The sequence below is a fragment of the Liolophura sinensis genome, chromosome 5 (genome assembly GCF_032854445.1).
Source record: "Liolophura sinensis isolate JHLJ2023 chromosome 5, CUHK_Ljap_v2, whole genome shotgun sequence".
Classification (NCBI taxonomy): domain Eukaryota; kingdom Metazoa; phylum Mollusca; class Polyplacophora; order Chitonida; family Chitonidae; genus Liolophura; species Liolophura sinensis.
The window spans coordinates 14,056,793-14,072,077 of NC_088299.1; positions in this window are offsets into that span (position 1 = coordinate 14,056,793).

Genomic DNA, 15,285 nt, shown 5'->3' on the forward strand with positions numbered 1-15,285 from the left:
ACCGACAGTAATGTTTTTTTCTATCAGATACATTTTACTTCATATGTGTAAGAATCAGACAATTCTGAGGGGACTGTGTGACCTAGAATGACCCATCTAGTCTTGGCCAGCTTTTATTTTATTCGTCAGTATCGCATTTTTTGTATGTATAGTTTTGCTCAACATTGTCAACACTGTATATTCCTGTATTCATTGTTTAACATGATATATTCTGAAATTGTCACGTTTTCTGTTTTAATTTTTGCTTAGCTGACAGCAGGGTATATTCATGAATGTAAAACATTACAGCATAGAGAGTGACACCAGAGCAGCGACGACAGTGTGATAGACGTACAGCGTAGAGAGTGACACAAGAGCAGCGACAACAGCACAGAGAGTGACACAAGAGCAGCGACGAAAGTGTGATAGACATACATCATAGAGAGTGACACCAGAGCAGCGACGACAGTGTGATAGACATACATCATAGAGAGTGACACCAGAGCAGCGACGACAGTGTGATAGACGTACAGCGTAGAGTGACACTAGAGCAGTGACGGCAGTGTGATAGACGTACAGTATAGAGAGTGAGATCAGAGAGACAGTGTGATAGATGTACAGCGTAGAGAGTAAAACTAGAGAAGCGACGATAGTGTGACAGACGTACAGCGTAGAGAGTGACTCTAGAGCAGCGACGACAGTGTGGTAGACGTACAGCGTAGAGAGTGACACCAGAGTAGCGATGACAGTGTGACAAACGTACAGCGTAGAGTGACACCAAAGCAGCGACGACAGTGTGACAGACGTACAGCATAGAGAGTAACACCAGAGCAGCGACGACAGTGTGACAGACGTCCAGCGTAGAGAGTAACACCAGGGCAGGGACGACAGTGTGATAGACATACAGCAAAGAGAGTGACACCAAAACAGCGACGACAGTGTGATAGACGTACAGCGTAGAGAGTGACACCAGAGCAGCGACGACAGTGTGATAGACGTACAGCATAGAGAGTGACACCAGAGCAGCGACGACAGTGTGATAGACGTACAGCATAGAGAGTGACACCAGAGCAGCGACGACAGTGTGATAGACGTACAGCATAGAGAGTGACACCAGAGCAGCGACGACAGTGTGATAGTTGACTTCTTGTCAATTTACCTCAGTTACCGTACGGTTTTCTTCCGGCTGTTGTGGTAAATACCTCAACAGTCTAGCAACTTAGCCCCCCCCCCCCCCGAAACATGGCTTAAGCAAAATTAGTAAAATCCATTGCGTTGTTCATTGAAATTTATTATATGTCACTACACGGTCTAGCATTATTGAGGAATTCTGCGTTGAATCACATTTATTAAAAATCACACGAAAGCTATGCAAAGAGTCCTGGAAGTGATTCCACTAAGCCATTTCTGAAGTCAAAATTTGAAATATGGCTTTTAGAGGTTATTACGAGACCCCAGAAATAAAAATCTTGACTACTTCATAAAAGTTACCTTCAGGCAAATTTCAGCTTTTAGTACCAAATACTAAGCGTTGTGTTAAGGTTTCAATGTTTGACAAGTCTGAAATGGCTCTGTGACTTCGCAAATGCTAAGTTCACCAGCAGAATCAATGGAGTCTTTCGGTGACGTCATGGATGTGACGTCCAGTGGGACCTATTCAAATGGAGAGGTCAAACCTCACTTTACTGCTCAGAAGTGAAATGTGGTGAAGAATTGACTTTACTAATTCCCGACTTAAACAAGAATCCGATTGGATGCATATCCGACGACCTTGTTATACTTGAGATCTAGTTAGCGATAAGTCAGTATTGGGTTTGTTGGGTTTTGATTGGTTTAATGTGGCTTTCAAAATTATTTCGGACATATCACGATGTTGGACACATTTATTGTGCTCTCTTACTTTATTATTATTATTAATAAAAATGTTGGCTTGTGCCAGTCCCAAGCGGGACTGATTTACACCAAAACTGAGAGATTTACACATAATATTGAATTATTGAAACCTGGACAATTTTCAGTCGGTGGTTATTAGGACGTAGTAACCCTTCAAGAGTAAGACGTTTTACACCCAGAGCGGTTACCTGTTCCTGTAAAACGAATCTATTATTAGTAAAATTGAAGCAATGGAGTAAATAATGAGATACAGTTTCCCCCATATAACAGAATTCACAAAGGCCGTTAGGATGTAACCCAATCCTTTGGAATCTCGCACTGAGAGGACAGACAACTGAAATAAGCCGAAAAAAACAAAACATCAGCCTTGTGCTTAGAGAGTGCCGCAAACCCGTTACCCACTGAGGGTTGCAGTTCGTAGAAAAACCTGCGATCATCTGCAGTGTCCCCTGTCTCACTTGAGCGCCATGCCGAGGATACCATGCAGGCAAGACGCCCCCACCCAGTCACATTATACTGACACCAGGCCGACCAGAATTTAGCCCATGTTCGTATTGGTAGCGGTGTCTAGAGTCTTCAGATAGACTTGACTGTGTTTCCTTACGGTCTGTTAAAATATCGCTTGAATGTATTGTACCACAATGGTGACTTGAGACGATTTTCGTCAGTACCAGTAGAGATCAAAACAAACTGAATAGATGTATTGAAAACCTTGGTTACAAAAAAAAAAACAAAAAAAAAACAAAGAAAACGTCGATCATGTTTTCAGTGCATATTGTTGGTGGTGTTCATATATTCTTACTGACTTCACACCGTCGTGTGGTACCTGTGCTTTTAAAACTTTATAGACTCTTTAAAGGAACTAAAACTTATCTACTTGTGTTATAAGATTACACCTGTATTCGTGTGAGTGCTATAAATAGGGAACTCTGTGTCGTCATGTCGCATCCGGGGTAAATTAGCAGGAACAAGCAGGGACAACGCACTTTGGGTTGCTTTGCTTGAAGGAAATCTCTTAGGTATTAGGCTAACTGTGCGTTAAAATAGATTTAGTATCAAGTCTATAACAAGTCCGCCTGAAGGAGACACATCGTTGTCAAACTTTAGCTCAGTACTTGAAATGCCACCTATAATTGCCTCGACGTAAAACTCCAAGCATTCGCCCTTTCTTTATAATTATCTGATGTTAAATAATACAATGTCAAGAATTTTGTAAGTTACAACAATATGCCAGCATGAGCCGGACTTGAACTCACAGCGAACATATTGGTGGGAGGCTTCTGGGTCATTGCGCCGTGCTGGCGTACTATCACCCTCGGTCACGGCGACCCCCCACGCTTATGTTGGTAAACTGTCTTCGCGACACCCTATATCTGTCAGGGCGTCAACGTGCATGTAATATAAACATAAAGTCAGAATCTGTCAAAGGCCGAAAGAATGATTCATTTGACGAGTGATATCTATAAAGCGAAAATATTTGGGTAACGTTGGCCATGCAGTTTAGAAACACCGACAAACTCTTAGCTGTAAAATTAATATTAATGCATGATTACCAATTGATGATGTAAATTTAATAAAACAATTCCATCTGATGTTGTTTCTTATTGCTTTTAGTAAAAGAACAATATCGTCTTAGCATCAAACTTCAGTGAATTGCATATATATATATGCAATATATGTTAGCAATATATATATTGCTAACATATTACATATCGCTATAATCGTTCAACTAAATAAGATGTTTAAAGGTGGTCCAAAGAAAGTTGTCGGAATTGACCAGGATGTATGGATATGACGAATTTAGTGTGTTATCAGTTGCACACTTATCGTGCAAAATTATATGAGATCTAAGGCATGTAGTAGACAAATTAGAAGTAAGTTAACACGGATAAAATGAAAACTGAAGATATGCAGATAAATACAGCATTACAAATCAAGTCGTTTCAAGGGAGGTAACTCTTAAGGCGCTGTATTCACCAGTCCACTCGTTTTCCACATGTTAACTTTCCATTTAACTCGTTTCTATCAATATTTCGCACATATCACTTATGTCCTGCGATCACAAAGTTATATAATTCTGCCTCACCGAAGCGTATGATGCCAAATGTACCATAACGTAATAAATATAACGTTTGGTGGATGTTATTTGGTATTAAAGGGTAGACTGGGCGTGGTTGACCATATTAAGATACTTAATTATCACTGGGGCCAAGGTCTTTTCTCTAAACCATTTCCAAATAAGGATATATATACCACGTGACCAGGTGTAGCAACACGAGTAGCTTTATAATGCTTAAACTAGCAGCATAGCTACATTGTGGAAATTGCATGCCTTTTAGTTCAGCTGGATATCCGAGGTGTAACGGTATAAGTTTGTGTCGTGGTCGGTTCGATGTGGTGATTAACGCGATTTCGCTAATCGCATCAACTATCTCCGTCGACCGCTAATTTGTCACCAAGGCCCCACTAACAGTGAAAGCGGGGAGATCCATAAAATCCTTGTCCAAGACCAGGGTTGAACGTGCATCTTACCTGTCATATCACAAGATTTCATGAGTGCGGGAAACATACATGCTTAGACCACGCGTGAGCGAAGACAAAATTTTTAATCCCAGTTTTACAACATACTTTCAGTTTTAATCTGTTGTGATACAAAGATAATTAAAGCTAACCCTAAAACCTTTAATGGAAGTGAGCTGAGTTCTATGGTCGCGGGCGATTGCAAGGACTCTTAACTGCCGATACCTGAACGTGGTGTTTTTCAAGTGGTGAGGCCTAGATATGCTTAAGCCCGCCACTTTTTACGTGTCAAGGAGAATTTGATCCTACAGGAATTACAAAGTATATATATACTAGCGCCTAAATTGTAAAATTTCTGTTCTTCCACATTTACTGTACTAAAACAAAGACTAGATAATAATCATTATTTCTTAATCAAAGAGGTCAAGTGCTTACATGATTGATTAATTCTTATTATCTATAACTGCATCTGGCTAGATACACAACACGGGGTTCTCGTTAACTCATTCAGACAAAACGTTCTTCTCCTTCATGCCCATCGACCATTGGCCAATGGGTTCTCAAGCTGTGGGCAGCTTTCTCAGGAATATCTCAGGTAAAGGGTTCTGGTTTACAACGCGCACTCTTGATTTCTTCACTCATATAAACATGACAACCGTCGTATATTTATTTACTTATTTATTTGATTGGTGTTTGACTCCATACTGGGGGAATTTTCACTTAAACACGACGTGATAAATTTGCGTTAAATAAATAAATAAATAAATAAATAAATAAATAAATGCAACAGTGATTTATTTCTAAGGTTGTAAGCAAGTTGACTTGGGTAACATGCACGCGTACAGAACATCCCAGACCATCCAATGTTCCGGTGTTACGTAACCGAAGCACAGATCAAAACCGCATGCACGTGACAAAAGTAGTTCGCACCAGTGGACCTATTAACGACGAAAAGTTAAAAATGAGCAGATGGTGAACAACCTGAATTTTCTTTATTGTTTGAGATTAATACTGCTTTTTAAACAATAACGGCTTATATTGTCTCCCGTGGCGATACGATCGCCGACTCACTCCGGACAGACAGGCCTCGGCACGTTATAGACAGGCGACGACACGCAGTGCTAGATTTTTCATCTCCTAACGAAATACATGAATTGGCCACCGTTAAAAGAAGAAATGAAAAGATAAAAGTTTTTGCGATTGTTCAAAAACTTGTCTTTGTTTTACAAATAATTTAAGCTATAATTTGCGACATGCTGTTCACAAACCACAACCGGAGATAAAATAAAAAAAAAGTACAGCGCAAAAGGCACGATGATACAAACAAGCTTTATCATAAGGCTCAATCCCTTTTTTTTAAGTTTATATATATACGATTTCATGTGGGTGGAGAAATGTGCACGGAATTAACTGAATGATTCCCGCTGTATGGTTTTACCGAATGCAAAATATAAATATGCATTTAAATCTAAATGGAATGCAGGGATTTTTCAGTTCTTTTCAGTTTGTTGTTAACATTCATTTCCCAGTATGCCTTACCGTACACTGGTGAGGAGGGCATGTGTTTGCGCGAGTTTTTCTCGCGAGCTTTTTGGATATTTTATTTTCTCTTGTACAAGCCAGAAGGCGAGTGGACACTGTCGGCTTCAGAAAATAGTATATAGTATATAGCATGGAAGTAGCCGATGGTGTTCACTCGCCATCTCCCCATTGAGACCATATAGAAAAACGATGAACCCGTATATGCACCAAAACGGGCTGAGGCACGTTCTCAGGCGTGCACGCGCAAATCGTGTAGTTTTACCGCACGCGAGGAAGCAGTGAGAAAATGGCCTTTGCATGCATGTAGCAAATTTCCATGACGTGCCATAAACTCTCGCGCGGTAGCAAGACGTCGCGTAATAAACACGCGCAAATGTACAAAAAACTGACGAAATCTGGAGAGCATGCGAGAAAACATGAAGTTCGAAGAAATCTAGTGCGAGCATATTTGTGCCGTTTGCGCGAGTTTTTGTATACTACAGGGCTTGATTTTCTCGCATACAAAAGAGAATGTCACGCTTGCGAGCGAAATTTTTGGACTTCTTGCGTACAATTGGCCACAGACCCCCATTAGTTTTCCACAAGCGACAATGTTAACGTTTAGCGCTGTATCTCAGTCCCAAACATTCCGAGGCCAATAAGCTTTGGTGCATACCTGGCCCAGCCTGTGAGAAAGAAGCTGTAAAAATCTTGACATAGGTTGACCGTCAAAATCTGGACCTTTCCATGCCGTCACTCGCAGCCTCATCACCACTAAAACTCATACCTTCCCAAAGCTTAGACAATTTCCATCATTTTGATACCAAGCATGCACCTGTACACCAAAAACGGCAGGCTGGCAGCAAAAAAAGACTTTACACCCTAAAATACACAGAACTACAATCGTCCCTACTGAAAAACGGAAGTTGTAATGGGGGTCTGTGTCCAATTTGCATGGAAATGGCGAGTGGACAATATCGGCCTCCATACTCACTGTCTGGTTAGCATTGCATACATAAACGACCTTGTTTGCATTAAACGGAAAAAAGTATTTGCACAACATGTTTAAGACATGTTTAATAACTCATAATAATTCAATGCATATGAATTACATACATAAAATTGTATATTTGTCCCGAAATGTTTGCTGTTATTTCATTTTATCAATCTTTTTCTGTTATGTCTCATGTTATAGCCATTTGCCATTTTAACTTGTAACTGTTTACTGATTTGCTGTTTATGGTAGTAATAAAGGTATGTGGGTGTGTTCAGATGATCATTTTATGGATAAGTGTGGGAGCACGACACACATCCCGCTCGTACCACCTGGCCACTGCGGAGCCAGACGGACCTATTTGGAAACTGGTCGTGGGTGGTTGGTCCTAGGAGGACATACACTCGGTCAGTGACACACTTGCATTAACCGTGTAAAAGAGGCCACACCGGAGAAATATGCAATACACCTCTCTCCGCCCCCACCACCACCAAATAAAAAAACATCGATCAGCGCAAATCTAACTGAATTTTTGCAATTATTTTGGTATTGCCCGAATAATTGCGTTTCAAAAATATCATTCTATTGTCTATGCGTCGTTCAAATTCGGTACTATAGTTCCTAAAATTTGTGAGTGGAGTTCATTGTAACTTTTTCAATGATTTGAATTATTCGCGGGAAATGTGGATTTTTTTACCAAATATCTTGGTAATATCTTCGGTACTAGTATTTGGCCTCTTTCAGAGTTGTTCTTAACAAATCATGTGCATCTCGCTGCATTCCATTCACTATGCGTTACGAGGCACTTTTCATATTTATTCCATTTATCAGGTTAATTCTCTGTGACATTAAAACAGTAGGTTTGTCAGGTACCTAGCGAATGTCGAAGGTTTTACTTTGGTTACGTCAACTCATACAAACCGGATCGCCATAACTTCAGGTTTTCAACATCAGCCAAATGAATAAGTATATATAATATTCGTTGTGTTTTGCTGCCGCTGCTTGGCTTTCCATGCCCTTTAAATGCCCTGTTCGATCACTCCTGGTCACTCCACGGTCCATTTCAATTATATATTATCTATACTTTTCAGATTATTGCTCCCTATAACACTGCTGGCTTTCACCTGTGACTGTAGTCCTGTATTCATGGTAAACTTCTTGTTTTTGCCTGAATTTAGTTCAGTGTTTTTTTTTAGCAACTCAATAGCTTTTCTCTGACAAATGCCATGTCTTCAACCACAGCTCCATTGCTTTTCTCTGACAATTGCCATGTCTTCAACCACAGTTTCATTTGCTTTTCTCTGACAATTGCCATGTCTTCAACCACAGCTCCATTGCTTTTCTCTGACAATTGCCATGTCTTCAACCACAGCTTCATTGCTTTTCTCCGACAATTGCCATGTCTTCAACCACAGCTCCATTGCTTTTCTCTGACAATTGCCATGTCTGCAACCACAGCTCCATTGCTTTTCTCCGACAATTGCCATGTCTGCAACCACAGCTCTATTGCTTTTCTCTGACAATTGCCATGTCTTCAACCTCAGCTCTATTGCTTTTGTCTGATAATTGCCATGTCTTCAACCACAGCTCTATTGCTTTTCTCTGACAATTGCCATGTCTTCAACCACAGCTCCATTGCTTTTCTCTGACAATTGCCATGTCTTCAACCACAGCTTCATTGCTTTTTTCCGACAATTGCCATGTCTGCAACCACAGCTCCATTGCTTTTCTCCGACAATTGCCATGTCTGCAACCACAGCTCTATTGCTTTTCTCTGACAATTGCCATGTCTTCAACCTCAGCTCTATTGCTTTTGTCTGAAAATTGCCATGTCTTCAACCAGAGCTCTATTGCTTTTCTCTGACAATTACCATGTCTTCAACCACAGCTCCATTGCTTTTCTCTGACAATTGCCATGTCTTCAACCACAGCTCAATTGCTTTTCTCTACAATGTTGCTTAGAATTCTTCCACTGAATACTGATTGTGACATTTACCTTGAATCGCCTCTCATCATTCAGATACTTAGTAAACTTGATGCAAGCTATGTTAACCGTGAAGCTTCTGTTTTGCAATAAGTTACGGCAGATTTCTCCAGACCACTGTAAGAATACCTCGGGCCTATTTCTCATGACCGTAGAATGAACTGACGATTTTTTTGCTATGTACGCACACGTACGTACGTGTAACCTTGGTGTATTATATCAACACATTCCGTGGGTAGAAACATGGTAGAACTGGGAAACGTCCGCAGGGAGAATCCTCTAAAAATAATCAGTTAAATTTAACCAAAAGTCTGTTGTTTGTGTGATGATAAAATGTATTTTATTATTCCAGCAGATTAGTCGGTTAAATATAGCGCACTTATATACTATTCACGCAACATAAAGACTATATTAGATCAGCGTGATGTTATGTTGAATATGACACGTTGTTATGTTATAATAAAATATTATATTTTAGCATCACTCAGACAACAGGCTTTCTGGGTTTCCCCCGGGTTCTGTCCTACCCCCCTCCCACCTACAATAATGCTGACCGCCTTCGTGTAAGTGAAATATTCTTGAATTTTAAAAATATTAATCTTAACAGAGAATTTTTTTTTGTGTACCTACACTATAATCTAGTGAGGGGCCTAGCTATTAATGCATATTGAAACATTTCATTGTAAGCTTATAGATGAATTAATTGTTTGCATTCATTATTAAAGAGTCATTTATAGAATCTCGTCACACAGTGGGCAATGTGTTTTGGGTCGAAAGTCAGAATACCCTAATTAATCAAATCAAAACCAACAAGCCAAATTAATGTCAAATGTAATGGAAGAATTTGATTTCAGTCGACATTTGTTATTTTTTTAGCACACAGTTAAATCATGTCACTTTAATTAAGCTAAATTCATTGCTGGGCGATCGAAATTAACCTAGTCATCAGGGATCTCGACCCCTTGTGTTTTGTGGTTTTCTGATCAGTTGACAGGGAACTAACATCCACGCCATGACACGTGACTGGTTAGAGTGACGTCACTGTGGTGATGATGTCTTTGATCAACATGTTTTAAAATCAAGTCAGAGTCCATAGGTCAAAGGTCACGTGCATATCATACAAATGTAAGGTGGCGACCAAAACGTTGACAACAAACTTTGATAAGGTAGTACGTTTAATACCGTCATAAATTATCAACTTTTATGGGGTAGGTAATATGAAAGAACATAATTGGGGGAAGACAACTGAAGAATTTCACGTATGTGTGTACTATAATCGTAAATTATGCTATGTTGCTGGGTCTCCATATGACCCCTAGTAATCTCATATAATAACTTCATGTATACACTACCACTTCGGTAGCCTAATGGTTATAAAGCATCCGCCTTGAAGCCGGGATACCGGGGATCAAACCCGGGTGGATCATGCCAAAGACTTAGCACTGAGAGGTCCAGTAGACACCCACATCTCAGCTGATGTGTTATTTTTATTATGTCGGCCGAAACCATTTCAGTTTGTCTGTGACAAGAAGCTCTATAAATGAAGTGCAGTAATATTCAATGAAAGACCATTGAACACATTCTGTTCGAATGTGTCCAACCGGGTAAATTGGTTTTAAAACACATCAGATTTCACGGTGGTCTGCAGCCCAGATGGTGTCATTGGCGTCACATCCATAGCTATGGCTTGAGCGTCCATAGGGGGTTTCCTTCATACGTCTATGTGTATAGGCAGTTTTGAATGATAAAATCTAGCAGCCTGTGTGTGTTAAGTGGCAAAAAGCCGGATGTGACGTCATTGATCTGAGCGTCCACAATCTCTGAATTAGATCGCCACGATGGTTATATGAACACTTACAATCAAAGCGCCACTGAGATATATATTTTGTCATAGTCATTTTATATTCTAGCATGGCATACAATACTGATTTCACTCACTCGCATAGAACATACAGTGTATCTTGCGTCTTTCCAACATCACTGAAAACTGTTGCCTGCTTCTCTTTGCATAATTCCCTCCTATTTTCGTACTTTATATACTTTCTTAGTTCTTTGGTGGTTTGTGTTACACGTCGTTTTAGGAACTGGCCTTACGATTATTGACCTCGAACGTCTTTATTGGTTGATAGCTGGTATACGAATGTCTATTTCAACGCAAAGATTCCATGTGATTAAAAAAGTCACGATAGTATCCAAATTTCAGCTGCATTTTACTAGGTTAAACTATTCTAATTAAATAAATCCCACTTTTTTTATAAACAGTGGTTACTGGCCTTTCATCTGACATATACTTGACGCTAGTGTTTTCTTTGCCTATGTTTAAATGTTATAACATTTCATTATGCTAACTAGGGGCTTTAGTGCAAGACAGTATATACTTTTTGAGAGAAGTCGCAGCTATTGTGAATTTGGAATCAGCGCCCCATCGGCACAGTTTCTCGGGAGGGAAAATGTGATTCTGTGTATTTTAGTGTATAAAGTCCGATTTCGCTGCCAGCCTGCGAATTTTGGTGTACAGGTGCATGCTCATTATCGTCATGATGGAAATTATGTAAGCTTTAAGCAGGTATGAGTTTTAATGATGAAGGTTTGAAATTCTGGGCGAGAGGACACAAGGAGACAGGTGGTGAGGCTGTGAGTGAAGTCCCCTTGGTGTTTCTAGGCACCCCTCCCAGCTGCCGGCATAGAAAGGTCCAGATTTTGACGGTCAGCCTATGTCAAGATTTTTGTGGCTGCTTTCTCACAGACTAGACCAGGTGTGCACCAAAGTTTATTGGCCACGGAATGTTTGGGACTGAGCTACAGCGCTAAACGTTAACATTGTCGCTTATGGAGAATTAATGGGGAACTGAGGCCATTTCCACTTCTTCCTTTGACATTAGAGAGTTCCGATCCATGGAGGAAAACTCACTCAGACAAAGACTGCTTTCACAACTTTCCATAATTTGTTAGTTGCTTGCGCTTATCATGTGATAATATTTTTTTATATATTTATCCTGTGGCTTTAGCATATTTGTAAAACTGAACGATGTGGATATTCAGCGCCATGAATTTCAAGGTCTGCATGAAGTTGCAACAATCAGATTTTAGTTAGTTGTAATTATATTTGAACATCTATCTAAGCTTGTTGTGATGCCATTGCCTTTTTTTTTGGTGATAGCTTGTAACCAAATTATTCAATAACATGACCAATTAAAATTAAGATAAAAAATATTAATGAAGAGTTTGTGATGTGATGAATGCGCCAGTGCACCCCATGATTTATGCCGTTTACTGATGATGTTTTAGTGCTTTATATGGCCATGTAGTTACCTAATACGCACAACGGTAGATACGCACCATCACACGGGAATATATGAGACATATATGCTACATACTTCAAGGAAGCTACACTGTGTGTATTCTAACTCCTTTGACGATATAAACCACAGAGCATTCACATAGGTCACGTGTAAACATCACATTCCAACCTAACTGTATCACCCTTTCATCAGTTAAAAAAAGAAAACTAATAAAAATCAAAGCGCACTTTTCAGTGACATCATTGAATAATGTAAATTTGCAAACCGCTTCTCTAAAATTTGATTGTACCAATGTACTTTACGCAGTGCTGTGGCTTATGTATGTCCCGACGGCAAATCGATCGGCTCTAAACCAAACCATGACCATGAATATTTACATTTACTTCAAATGACGTCAAGTAGCCCCGTCTAATTTTACCAGGCAAATGTTAATTCTTGTCACGTCGATACCAACATCACGTGACATGGACCCCCCCCCCCCGTCCCTCCGCCCCAGTGACGTCACGAAACGTTCACGCTCAGTATCAAAACCACAGTCTGAGCCAAAACCAGGTGATCAAGAACGTCAGTGTAAACCTGTCGATAAATAAATAGTCAAAAGGGCCATAGAGTGACGCAAATCTTTGATCTGAATCCGGTATTAATATTATTTTTGCTCCATGTGAATATTTTAAGACCATAGTTTTGACCAAATGAGTATTTTCTTGATTCTATGAAATGCCAGTACCGGATACTGTAGTGTTACACTGACAGGCTATATGTTGATCCACGTGTAATCAAACCATAGATATCTATCAGTTATTTCCTTAAGCAACATATGAAGTATACACTTCAAATAGTAAATCCTCTCTGAACACAGCAAGTCAGCAATGGAGAGTCCATTCTCAGTACTGTCAGCAATAGAGAATTCCTACTGAATACGGTCATAAATTTATTTATTTGTTTGATTGGTGTTTTACGCCGTCTGTCATAAATAGAGAATCCCTTCTGAATACTGTCAGCAATAGAGAACCCATACTGAATACTGTCAGCCATAGAGAATTCCTACTGAATACTGTCATAAATTTATTTATTTATTTATTTGATTAGTGTTTTACGCCGTCTGTCATAAACAGAGAATCCCTTCTGAATACTGTCAGCAATAGAGAACCCATACTGAATACTGTCAGCCATAGAGAATCCCTACTGAACACTGTCAGCAATAGAGAATTCCTACTGAATACTGTCATAAATAGAGAATTCCCACTGAATACTGTGAGCAATAGAGAATCCATACTGAATACTGCCAGCTATCAAGAATTCCTACTGAATACCATCAGCCATAGAGAATCCCTACTGTATACTACATGTCATAAATAGAGAATCCCTACTGAATATTGTCTTAAATAGTGAGTCCCTACTTAATACTGTCAGGAGCTGAGTGGGTGAGGTGAGGACAAGTTTTTAGGTGAATGAGGCACCATGGATATGGAAGCCGGTTATGGTCATTTTCCAACCATCGTACTATCTTCTCAGATCTTAACAATATCCTTACATCGGGTCACACCTAAGACATTAAAAGAGGAAGTTGTAACTTCCTCGCTTGGCGTTCAGCATTAAGGGGACAGTGCAACGACTAAGGTATCAGTGTAATGGCTCGGGCGGGGCCGCTTACTTGCCTTCGGTAAGGCGTCTCAATGAAGCAGCACTAGATAAAAGAGCGGTGGAAATCCGTCCTGCAACAAGGAGGTACACTACATGCACTTTAAGGACGCCTTCGTCGCAATGTGACGGAAAATTTGTTAGGTACGACGTTAAACCTCCAGCACTCACTCCATCGCCGGACGATGATATGGCCTTAACCGGCTTCCCACATTTGGGGGCGTTATGACGGCCTGTATTACGTGTCGCTGATCAAGGCACGACATTGTCACGCTCCATGAGACAAGAACACGCGTACAAATATGGCTGCCCTATAGAGTTGCAGAATCCCCGAGGTGATGTATCACACTCATTTACTTTAAATAATCCTTACAACACGACTTACAAAACAAATAAACACTGACAAAGGATCGGTCCGAATGGAACGTGGTTAAGTAAAAATTTTATTTTACTTTAAGACAAATTACTTAAATAAATGTAGTAAAATAAGACAATTCAATACACAAACAATATAAATCCAACTGGGGTTGTTTTTTCTTCCTTCTCCCCACTTAGGTACAGGCTTACACGCTGAGTATAGATTTATATTGAGCTGTATTTTTAGATTCTCCCAGATTTCCCCACGTGGAGATCTTCCTGGAGATAAGATGAGGCACTGAATCGATGTCAGTTCTCGCACAGCGTTTTCTCTTCGATCAAGGGACGGCCTTACTGTTTATGACGACGTATACAGGGCATAGTAAATCCTTGGATCATTATTAGCCACTCGTGTGGTAGGCCACTTCTTACCGCGCCCCCTACCGGCGGGCTTATAACAAGGCTTCTAACTTGACATTCATCTCCACTCATGCTGAGATAGTTAGCCTTCTTCCTCAAATATCACGGTTTATTACTTCGGTTATTACACACGACTTCTAAATATATTAATTCATCTAATATATATAAATGCCCAACATTTCAATTTAAGCTCTATAGTACATACTTTTGATCCAGTACAGGTTAACCGACAAATATATTAGACACGTTATTACAGTAGGGGTATTGATGAGCCTATAGAGCAACATCGCCTCGGTTTCTACTCAGCACTGTTTACATAAATCTCATGCTTTAGAACAGCAAGACTAAAATATATATTAGAACATGTCCCAGGAACTTTTTAGCAGGTTGGCCATGTGTACTGTCTATTCCCTCTCCGGTTTCAAGAACGACGTTTTAATTTGATTTGATTATTTTCGCTCACATTGTCTTAATAACTATTGTCGGCCTGACTGCATGATTGAATGATTTTTGTTTTACGGGATATTCAAGAATTTTTCACTGCAAGGCCCAGGGTTTTTAATGGTTCAGGGACCCGGAGTGTCTGGGTGACTGACGAATTTTCACATCGTGGTAGGCACGGATAGGCACGCCGTATTGGTGAGAGACAAGTGACCAAGGTGAAAGACAAGACA